General features: G+C 41.0%; 1 protein-coding gene across 7 annotated transcripts in view; it reads left to right on the top strand.

Moving 5' to 3' along the window:
* MAD1L1 (mitotic arrest deficient 1 like 1) overlaps nt 1-12,633 on the top strand; it is an 811,364-nt gene that overhangs the window by 50,132 nt on the left and 748,599 nt on the right. The gene's annotated exons all lie outside the window — the stretch shown is intronic.

Here is a 12,633-nt window from a genome sequence, read left to right as displayed (position 1 = left end):
TTTTTTTTTTGATAGGATTGATTGGATATTTATGTAGGGTATCCTGGTCGACAGCTGGGGTTAGATCACTCCAGCTCCTCAGGATCCTTGCATTGTATAGAGATCCCATTGCAAGGATTAAAATGAATGGAACCCTGTCTGACAGCATATACAGAACAAGGATTCCCACTCTCACTGGTCATTTTCATGCATAGAGACTGTCAGTGTCATCAGAAACCTGACATCTTTATGCTCCCGATTGGTGACCTGATCCCTGAGTTGGCGCTTTTTTGCTGATGATTTGCTTGCTCCGATCACTCACCCTATTGTATCCACCCTACACTTAGTTAAGTGTCAAAAATTGTCAGTCTGTCCCATTTCAATATCAATCACTCCAAGTCTGTGGTGCTTAATTAACCTCACTTGTAATTTTGAGAGCCTGAAATGGGTGTTTGCTTTGATCTGACATTTGAGATACATATTCCACGCATATGGTTCCTCACTGCACATCAACTGGTTAGGGCAGTAGAAAATCTCAGTTTGCACATTTTGTCTAATATAGATGGAAGCAGTTGGGTGTGCTTCAACTTCCCTACTTCTCTACATATTATCATGCTGTTGGGCAGGATCCTTGGTTGGGAAATAGCAGGTGGTTGTGATTAGTGAGTCATCTTATGTGATCCAACCAAGCTGCCTATAGTGGTACATCTGTCTATTGGTTCTACACTAGCTATGGGCCAGGCTTTCATATGGTTTCTCCTCTATGCACACTGCTTTGCAATTCCGCTTTCCTACCAGGAGTGCCTCTTGAAGCGTTTAGGCTGTGGTCCTCTCATTTACAAGGGGTCATCCTCCCATTTGGAGATATCTAAGCCACATGGGGGTTGCCTAGTGGGGAAATACCTGCCTTGAAAGCACTTGTTGAATGGAGCTGGACTTCAAGGGGCCGAGAGTAGAGACCTCCCCACATTTGAAACCATGTGCACTGCCCCCACCGCAATTGTACTGTCCAGTATCTATATATTCTCCTTTAAATGTTTTTCTACCACCTTATCTTAGTTTTTTTTTTAGACTGAGAACATGAGTTTGGATCTATGCCTGATCTAAATCCATGGGTCCACAGGTCCATATTTTCTCTAGACCTCTATAACAGGTTAGAGGTCGACCACAAGCTTCTCTCCAGTTTCTGTCAGTGTCCAAGTTCTGGAACCCCATATACTTGTTGGAGGTGTAATGGCATGCCTGGTGCTCCTCTTCATATTTATTGATTCTGTGGGAGGTGATATTCACAACCAAAGCAATATTTGGGGGTGACTTTCCAGATCGCAGTTTCTGATTTAACACTCTAAACCTGTAGTGTGCATCATAAGGGGTTCCTCTTGATTAGTGTGGTGGCAATAATCCTAGTTTATTGCAGATTCACATCATCTCTACTATGGGAGCAATGGTTCTTGAGAAAAGACTTTTACTTTAGTGTGGGCGGACTGAACCTATTGGTGGCAGAAAGAATATTGTTAATTTTGGCTTTGATGGATAGAACTTTAAGATACTGACCAATATGCTACTGTGTTCAATTACACCTGATAGCCAGGGCTAGACAGATGCAAAGACTAAGTCTCCTTTCCTTGATGTGACTGGGGGGGAAAAAGTATCAAACTTTTTAATGAGTGGACAAGTGCAGAAGTTCCCCATAGCAACAAATCTGCATTCTTTAAAATAACTATAATCTGATTGGTTGCTATGGGCTTCTTCCCCACGTCTCCACTCTGTAGAAGGTTTGATACATCTTGTCCTGTGTGTTCTTTCTTGGCTTATGCCGATGGGAGACTGGGAACTGAGACCCGGACTCACTTGTCTTCTACTTATGCTGGACTTCCTCTCTTCTTTTCCTCCATATCCCACTATCCCCTCATGTTATACTGCACTGCTGTGCAGGTACGTTTTGGTTTTATAGTTGGAGTTCTTTACAGAAGCAGGCCAAATCCTTTGGCGTTGTTGTATTGACATTTCAACCATGGTCCTTTTTAAAGCTCTCCCTTGCCATGGATGTCATAAATGGTATCCTTGTCCTGCAATTTCTGTTGTGCTTCAAATGTGTTTATTCTATCATGCTTGTATTCAAATGTTGTGCATCTTCTGTGCGAGTACCTGAACATTTGGATTTATTTTTTTTGTTCTTAAACTGCTTGCTTATTTCCTTTTCTCCTCGTAAAGCAGATGTGCGTGCATCAATATTGATGCTGTTGCTGCTTGCAGCACTATATTGATCCTCACGTTGACATCCATCTCAGCTGTCATGTTAGATTGGTAAAGAATTCGGTTTTCTTGGTGCTATACTGCAGGAAAAGAGGTGAAAGCTACAGATGTCTCCTGCCTCGTCGTTGCCACCACTGCGACTTGCCGCGGCACTAATGCCATGAGTCTTCCCGTGAAAGGGCGCGTGCAACTTGTTCTCTTGACCGTGAACCATAGAATTGCATGGTGCAAATGCTTACCGCAGTCCGGCGTACTGTGGAGTGCGTGGCAAATCGTATGCCACAATGTGTGCAAACGTTTGCAACATCGGCTGCAAAGATGAGTGAGGACATATCTGTATTTCAGCATGCAGGTCGCATAGCTGCACTAAGTGGAAAGAGACGGTCAGTGTAAAGGGGCACATCCACTAGACTATCTACTCCCCGTCCAATCTCTAAACGATTTTCCCTTGATTTTTTTTCCTTGAAATTTTATCTTTCAGTCTGAACGATTTGTAAACTATTTGCAAACTATCTTTAATAGATCAAGTGAAATTGACCCGCATGTTCAGTCAACTGACGAGATGATCAAACGACCAGCGGGAGCGCGCATCGTTGATCGTTAACGACCAAACACTGCACGATTTATCAACGATTTTAAACGATTGAACGATAACGATGTCGTTATCATTCAATCGCCTGCTAAAATCGTGTAGTGGATGCCCCCCTTAACGCGTTACAGAGAATGCTGCCTTGCGCTACAGTGCTCCTTCATTTTTAAAACCTAAACTTTGAGGCGCGCTGTCCCCGTCTCTAATTAGCCAATGCTGTTTAATTGATGAATTTGCCTTCCGACAGCTTAGCACAAATGTCTGCCTTCATATTCGTTATCTTACTGAAATGTTTGTGTCTGAATAGCTCCCTTCACCAGGCTGAGCAAAGGCCATTGAAACCTTTTCTTCACACCAAACACCAATTAATAAGAGGAGTTAAATGAAAGCCGGTGTATGAAAATGCTAATCTGAATTTCACATTTGTGGTTTCTTCAAAAGTTTCAAGAACATTTTAATGAACATTTTTTGCCGGTTTCCTAATAAATCCCTCAAGTACCCTTGAGCTGATTGCAGGTTTAAACTTTTATTTATTTCTTTATGAATGTATTTTGTTTTTAGGCCAATTATTATATATTGAGAAGGAAGAATTTGTGCAGTGAGGCATAAGCAGACTGGTTGATTGATAACTTGTATATTTCTTTCTGCCCAATTTGTACAGCCTGATTTGTTCCATTCATTAGTGAGGAATATGCAATAAAATCTAGGTTTTCTGAGCTGCATATATATCAACAGTTGGGTCTGTACTCCTCAGGGATATTTAAAACAAAAAAAAAAAATCCTGTTGTAGAATTCAGTGTTGTCCTCATCCAGTATTTGCTGCATGTTTGCGTTTTACTTGGTTCCCTGCAGTGTTCTTAATTACTGTTCTCTATGCAGCTATTTATTTCCTGCCAGGGATACCTTTATTTAAAAAAAAAAAAAATATGTATATATACTTTTTTTTTTTTTTTTTATCCCTTACTGAAGCTAATAGGATCGCTATCGCAAAAAGTCTGTGGCTTACAATGCCTTTGTGCTTAGTAGGTTGGATTTTCTGCAATTAAAAAAGTATTCTGCAGATAAAATACGTGAATGTCGGGATTAATTTGTTTATACATTTTAAAAAGTGTAATTGGATTATTATAATATGTCACGCTTTCCAATGTATATTGCAGAATTCCAAATATTTATGTATGGCTTACCCTGAAAGCAGATGTCATGGGTAATGATGATCCTAGTTAAGGCGCATATCCACTACACGATTCACTCCACGAGCGATATTGTGTAGTGTCCTTAATGACATTGAGCACCCACACTGAACAATATCAGTGACGTCACCCTCCCGCATCCCCCCCTATTTGCAGAACCTGACAGTATCGTCAGGTTGCTCTGCAAGTACGGGAGATGAGGGACGTCATCAATGACCAGTGGGAGCGCGCATCGCTGATCGTTGACGGCATATCCACTGGACGATATAATGAACGATTACGATATCGTAATCGTTCATTTTATTGGCTAATGGATACACTGCTTTACAGTACACCTGTTAGTCAGTAGGGCTGACGTCTTGGTGGATTACTGGGGAAATAAACTTTAATGGTCTATTTCTATAGGAATTATATCCGCGATTGTGACACACTTCACATGTAAATAAATAAAGCATTAGAATATTCACAAAGTGCCTAATAAAGTCAAGGAACCAGGCATATTGGTCATTGGTTATTCTCTGACTCATTGAAGCTACAAAGTGTGTGTTTGTGTATTTAAGTCTGGTTAGTTGTACGTACTTCAGGTGCAGGAACTTTATTTTCTGTGTACAAAATTGTTTTCGTGACGCAGCTCATCGTTATTACCCTCAACTCCAGAAATGTTTAACAGCGGTGTCAAAAAGAACACACTTGTGCACACAATTACTTTCTCCATTTATTTTACTTTCAGTATTGCAGATAAGTGACCGTAATGAACCGGTAACCGTTCTAAACATTTAAGATGAAAAGAAATCCCCATTATTACAGTAAATGAAAATAAGTAGAATTGCTGGGACACAGTGCAGAACCTCAGGCACTTCCTTCTCCATGTATAATCACGCACTCCGAGGAGTTTAAACAGTATAATTTGGCCATTAAGGACATGTAAATTTTCAAGTAAATTTATCTAAAAGCGCAATAATGGGATAATGATATGGGACATGTATGTAAAGGTGTTGTATTGATGGAGTTTCACAGCTTGCAGATGGGAACCAAGTGTTTCTTTCAGCTTTTTAAAACTTCAAAACACTTAAAAAAAATAAAAAAATAATCCCATTAAGGAAAATACTTTCCTTATGGCCACTAACAGCCTTCTGTACTGTCTTGCTATCTCAGTTGTCACTTTTTGGGGGTCCAGGATGATGATGCCCTGCTTTTTCACATCCACTTCACCCAGGTCGCAAGTTATAGAAAAATTGCACACCCAGGCCGCTTTTTGTACAGAAGTTGCGCGACCTCGCCACGAATACCGCAAATAGGTTTTTCTAATTGTATCACGCATTTTCAGGTGTGTCATTGTCGTGATATATGCGTGTTACTCGCATCTAATTGAAATAACCCCTTAGTGTTTTTAAAAAACTTAAACGGCTTCAAAGTAAACATCAGGACCACCGTTCAACCGAAGACGAGTGATCTGGAAATAGAGAATCCATTAACAAACATCAAAACTACAGAATTGCTCTGAAGACTTTATTAGAAAATAATCGCCTCAACATATAAAAAGTAATGTATGTATTGTTTTGGGGACGTCTGACATTTCAGGGGCTGACAACAATATATTGGCAGACATCGGTAAGCTGTGAGTGTGAATTCCCTGATGGACTCTTCTGCTTTCCTCCTCTCCCACAATCCTCTGCAGCAGGAACGATGATGGTGCTCCAATTGGGCTGTTATTAGCAGTACAGAGGATGTACAGAGAAAACCTTTCTATACAACTTTTAATGTAAATACATTTCTGCATAGCGTGTATGTCTTCAATAAAGCATCTCAGGATAATTCTTGTTTTGTTTAGTATCTAAGATGGAAATGTTTTGTTTATTACTAACAATGTCAGGGGCATTCTCCATGCTGGCATGAAGTACATCGCTGCATGTTAAACATATTTTCAGCCTTCGTCCCCGCCTTTATGACTGTATACTCGGGAGTTTGGCTCAAGCTGAATAGCTACAATTCCCTGCCCTCCAAACAATAAGCCTTGTATCCGTTGTATAAAATATTAAACACACTTTTGTTTCATTCGGCTCTGCATCACTCTGGCTGGACTGCCTCCATTTGCAGACAGCCCTTTGCCAAATTAATTTTATTTAATTATCTCTCAGGGCTAAGCTTGAATGCATTTTTGTGTTAAATTCACAGTTTCCTCTTCTCCTGTACAAAATGGACTTAATATCCTTGTTAAAATCTGATTAGAAGTAAAATTGAGTTTTTTGAAGTCTGATTATCCCATGAAATGGAATTTTTAAACCTAATTAGGAGCAGATTTGCATAATTTTTATTTCAGCATCATTTTAGACAAAGTTTTTAAATAAATTTTATTAATGAAATCTTCTTACGTAGCATTCAGTGTCGACACACAAGACACGTGACACTGAATACACCGCAATGTTTAGCCACTCGCCTTACTAGTCAACTCCTCCTATCCATTCAAGAATTAAGCCCTCAATGATCCCTGTTTCCTCTCCCTCCCCCCTCTACTATTGAATCAATTTTGGATAATTGATGTTTTTTCATAATCTCTGCTATACAGCGGAGCTTTTCTTCAGATATCCATAGTTTTCTCACACACGTCTGTATTCCTTGAGGAGGCTCTAGGAATTAACAGTTATTTTGCATTTCACAACAGGGAAAGGTTTAGAATTGTGCAAATTACTCCTCTTAGTCATTTATTTTCCCAAGATCAAACTAAACCTGCTCAAACCCTTCTGTTATCCATCAGGAAGCCATGAGGGGAAGTAATCTTATAGTGGTAACGTAATTAAATTGCACCACTGGCCTGCACACAACAGAGAGCCATTTTGTTGGGTTAAACCAAGTTTTGAGATGGTCACCTTTTTTTTATTTCACCAGGCACTTGACATCACAGATGGGTCTATTAATATGTGACCGTCACATAGATGTTATCTTGCTTATGATTGCCATAATTTAATAATAAAATTATATGCCTGAAGTATATGAGGGTTACTTGGTTACCCTGCGATACTGGTTGGCAATGGTAAGAGCATTTCAAGCACTCCGTCGGCCTGTCCTGGATCCATGTGCCCATGTGCGACTTGCCTTTGCCAAGCCATGCATTTGCAGTGGAGCTGGAAGGCCTGTTTTGGGCTTCCATTTTTGCTTTCAATTATCAGAAAGTCTGGATAATTTCAAGAAAAAAAAAAAAACTAATTTTTAATAGAAAAAATAAACCTTTTTGTTTTGTATTAATATACCTTGCTATTGTCATCTTGAGATGGAGAATACTGGCAGCGCATCTACCTCGGCTATACTACTTAAGTGTTTCTAATGTACCTTAACATGTTAGCGGTCTTGCACACCAGGATGTGTGGCGTGTATAATAATAACCATATCTTTGTGCCTCGCCTAGATCTTTCCAATAAACTGTAAAATGCTGATAGACTCCATGTACCGTATTTCTGCTTCCTGTATGTCATAATGAAATTGGTATTGCTAGTTTCTAAACTCTACCCCTCTATCTAATTAGGGAAGATGTGAGTAATCTCTTGTTCATAAATGCTGTAATCATGAAGTAAAAGCTAGCAATGCATCATTTTGTATCCTGGTAACTGGACGTGTCCAGACTCTGCTGCCTTCTGGGAGAACATTATTGAGAAGCAGAATTGTCCCAACTCCAGAGATTACATCCAACGCCATTCCTCAGGCATTCTTCCTTGGGATGATTTTATCAAACCATCCAAACAATGCATCTTCTCTGATCAAATCTGCCATCTCACGGAAAAAGATTCCTTTTTCACAGCTGAGTGAACATGCAACTTTAGCCATTCTATTTTCATGCTATCTAAAACTAGGTTTTCAGGCAAAAATGCATCATGTACCACTGTGATACAGACTGGAGTTTGTATATACTTCCAAGTTTATTGCCGTAACTAAATGTTCGCTTACTATTACTTTGCTTGTTAACATACAGACATTCAGCAAGCAAAGTGTGTTGATTTAGGACATCCCGTAGCCAATTAGATAATTTGAATTTAAATGATTAGCATTAAATTTGGAAGATACTCAACATCCAGATGTAACCTCTCAATCTGGCCACCACAATGATAGACACTCAAACACCCCTGTGATTTCCTCCTCATAGGCACCTATGTATCAGCCCTTTTCCGCCTGATTTTACGTTTTGGTGCTATGTAAGCAAAAGAATAATGCAGGAGATATCTCCGATATCTCCTGCCAGAAAGCTAATTAGTGTTGCAGATTGCAGTCTCCATTATTCTCAGTGGGGGCTGTGGACTGACTTTATAGAACAAGATCTGAATATTTGTTGCTTTTCAGAGTTAAGCCAATGATATCTTCAACTGGCGTAAGTCGCTTTATGCGTATGGAGATGTTTTCTATTAGCGGGGTCTTGCAATCCCTCTGCCGAAGCCTCCGTCCTCTTCTGTAGTTCATAATGACATTGCTGCGCATGCACAGTGTGATAAATGGCAGTGAAATGATGGCGATCGTTATCACTTCATCAGAAGTCTTTTATCAGAGCTGCTGTTCCTGCAAATAAACTTTCATATACAGGACCCCTAATTATATAAAAGATGCTGATAAAATCATTGATACAGACTGAAAACCGTTAGACGTGCACTGCAATAATCAATCCACGTGGGATGTTGGCACTAAAGCATCAAATTTTGTATTAATACTTTGTGGCCTATTCATGAAGGTGACTGGGTCCATTATATGTGCAGAAACAGTGGTTTCCAGAAGTCACCCATTCAGCATTTGCACAGTATCTCCTGCGCACAGCACAGTCCTGATGTGGCATATCATCTCCATTCTCTTGTATGGGGATGTCAATTTATTATGTTCTGAAAACTGATTGTGTAGCCCAGCTGAGCCCTACTCCTTGGCTTGCAAAGAGTGATCCATTCGGATTCCTTCACCTTCTCTGGGCACTCGCTGTGAGCATGTGTGGCCTAAGGTGTTCACTAGGCCGCTAGTTTTCAGAGCAGCTGTCCTAGCACCAGAGTAGTATTGAATTGCTCCTGCAGATTGGTGTCTCCCAATGCAAATCACGTCAAGATAGATATTTAATTTCTGTGGGTCAGAGCAAATATTAATGAATATGCCCCATTATTGTTAATGCCTGTGTTGTCCCTGTCATGGAACAGGTAGTAACTGATTCAGCAGAGAATTCAGTAGCTTTAAAATCTGTGATTTTAGGGAGAGAGTAGAACTAATAATTTGTGTCTGTTCATCTGTCCTAAGAAATTATATCACATAGCTGGATTCCTGACTATTATTTTTAACTTACTGGGTGAAATGTATATTATGGGTGGTACTGAGCTGGGTACACACTTAAACGATATATCGGCAGATCGACTGACACACTGAACAACCATCATCTGCCATCTGGCCGTGGATCCTGCTGACTGGGGGTCTCATCGCGCCCTCTGGAGCAAGTGTAAGGGAGGTCAGCTGACCGCCTGTACACACAGCATGATGAACAAAGATCTATCTGTTTTATGGTGTCATGATGTATATGAATGTTTTTTTTTTTAAATACAGTATTTGGCATGTGGTCATATTGTTATTGGGGATGTAGTGAATATGCTGGCGGACAAGATGCCGGCCGTCGATATACTGATGCCGGAATCCTGCTGCCCGGCATAATGCTGACGCCGCTATCCCAAAGGGGATCATGATACCGGCATCCCGACTGCTGGAAACCCGAACTAAGGATTCAGAGTAGGTATGCTCGTTAGCCCGGGGAAGAGGGGGTTAGGTTTAGGGACCCCATGGAGAAAATTAGGGTTGGGCACCACCGGAGGGAGGTAAGGGTTAGGCATCCTCCCAGGTGAGTTAGGTTTAGGGTGCGAGAAAGGGGGGTTAGGCACCCCCCAGGGAGGTTATGGTTATTAGGTTACTACTGATGTCTGGATTCTGCACCTCCAGGCTTCCAGCGTCGAGATTTCATACCCAACCTGTACTGTATATAGCCCATGTACCAGCTGTAGTCTGTATACTTGTACTGACCAGGAGGTAAATGCTCCGACTCTGTCTGAAGAAGAGATTCAGCAGGTGGCGTCTGTAGGAGATCTATTTATATAATATACACTAGCAGGGATTTCTGTATGGAGCAATGCAATGCTATCAGGATATGTTATGGTTTTAATCTTGTGAATGTTCCTGGTGTGTAATAATAATATTACTAGTGTATGTGCTTGGACATCTCGGTGTTGTGGGCTGATCATCCAGACCTCACACATACCATCTCATAAATTGGTGATCTGGGTATTCTAGCTAGAGGTGAAAGCACAGTAGCTAAACGTGCACAGGGGATGTCTTCACAAAATCATATGGTAGGTTCTGTACATCTGCAGAAAGTGCAACATGAGAAATGATTGCCCTGAATCACAAGTCAGACACTTCTCAGTGCAGCAGGCGCTTTGTTTCTTTTGTAAAGTAATTGCTTCAATCATTTATATGGGGTGTGTTTATATGTGTGTGTATGTTTGTTTTAGGTGTATGAATATAATATAAAAAATATATATATATATATAGATAGATAGATAGATAGATATATATATCTATCTCTCTCTATTTTCTTGCTTTATGTCAGGGGCAGCTCAGTCCCAGCAATGAATTGGTAGAACAGTATAGTACTAGAAATAAAGGAGGACAAGTGCCCAAGTGTGTGTATGTGTGTATATATATATAATATGTGTGTGTATATATATATATATATATATATATATATATTACACACACACACACACACGCATGCCCCTACCATATATACACTTGTAGGTTAAGCGTATCTGATTAGTCTATGTGCAACAACCACGATTCCCTGCATGGAGTAGCTGATGTAACCTACGTCTTACTCCCGGACTCCAGACACTATCAGCCTATATTTATTAAAGGCACTACACAATACTTGGAGGGTCCTGCTCTCCCTGGTAATGTAACATTCAGCTGGGTGCCCGCACAATAGGTCTCTCTCTCAAGACTCTCGTGCGTGCGCTTTCTCTGCGCGAGAGGCGCGCGCTCTTTCGTTCCTTCTCTTTCTTAGAAGAAAGTAAGCATGTGCAAAAGAAAAACCTAAAGTATATATTTTTAATTGCAATATTTTCCATTACTTGAAATAACTGACACTAAGCTCTCCAGCTGTTGTAGTTCTGTTACCATACTTCTCAGCCAGTAGGTTTCATACAGAGAAGATTGTAATGTAATCTTTTATATAGTGTTGCATTGGGTTATTAGCAAAACACTAAACCAGATTTGTTCCCTGTCTCTCCCTCTCGCTCGCTCTGTTGGCCCTGGAGAGACTGTATTTTTAATATTACAATTTTGCTTTGGCTGTCCTATGTTCTCACCCAGGTCACATCACCCAACTATTGTACATTTTTTTAACACAAGTGCTCTGGGAGGAGGTAATGAGATAAAGAGAGAGGCAATCCACTGAACCGCCTGCCCTGCAAGCTTTAGAAAATGTTTGATAACAAATATTAGCTATAAGATTTTTCCTATCTATTTCTATCTTCTCTTTTTATCTGATGAATTTTTGGTAAGGCCTCCACCTGGTCTAATCTTCTGCCTATAGTGAATAATTAGATCTTGGTTGGTTACAAGGGTACAAAGGTGTACTCTGTAGTGAGCAGTTCTGTCACATTACATAGAAACTTCTCTAATACTGATGATTCTTGCAAATAAGTTTCAATTCTTGTTTTAACTATTTTGCTCACAGATGGAGCTTTACGTGGTGTTTATTTTCGTCTACAGAGAACGGTCTTAGATGTATCCCTCATTACAGCTGTCATTTCTCATATGGGAGTACAGTGATGGGGACAGAAACTTGCTCCTTTTTCAACTTGTTTTTGCTTTGTTTTCTTTTTCACTTACTTTATTTTACCAAAGTATTCAATAGACAATTCCTTCGAATCGGGTAGATGAGCACCTTAAAGTAAATCAAAACTACTTCCTGAAAAATGTCTGTCTCCTGCTCCGGTTTTGATACTGAACTTTATGCCGCAGTGATGTCACTGACTTCTAATTAACTGCTTGGCTGCACCAGCAACCGGTGCACCTTTTAAAAGCAGTTTTTGTTTTTAGAAGGTGTTACATAACACTAAAAGGAATGGGTATGATGCGGCCGGCGGTTCGATTCCCATCAGCGGCAGCCCGACAGGAGCAGAGTGCGACACAGCGGAAGCCTGACAGCGCTGGAAATCCAGATCGTGGATAGGTAAGTATCCACTAACCTAACCCTCCTTAGGGGGTGCCTAGCCCTAACTTCCCCCCCAAGTGCCTAACCCTAATCCCCCCTGTAAGTGCCTAACCCTAACCACCCCCTTCCCCGCTACCTAAACCTAAGCCCCCCCCGGGGGTGCCTAACCCTAAGTCCACCCCGGGAGCCCTAAACCTAACCCTCCCCCCCCCGCGGCTGTCCGCTCGCGGCGCCCGGCATTACTACGATCGTGATGCCGGGCACCGGTCTCCCGGCGTCGGGGAAATGCGGGCGTCTACATCTAGACGCCCAGCATTTCACCCTTGCCGGGATAAGACAGTCGGGAAGCCGGCTGCCGGTATATAGGCAGTCGGCTTCCCGATTGCTTCCCCACTAAAGTA

Source organism: Taudactylus pleione, unplaced genomic scaffold, assembly GCF_031769625.1.
Source record: "Taudactylus pleione unplaced genomic scaffold, aTauple2 ptg000032l, whole genome shotgun sequence".
NCBI classification, from domain to species: Eukaryota; Metazoa; Chordata; class Amphibia; order Anura; family Myobatrachidae; genus Taudactylus; species Taudactylus pleione.
The sequence above is the reverse complement of the archived record's forward strand: the minus strand, read 5'-3'. Positions and strand labels throughout refer to the sequence as shown.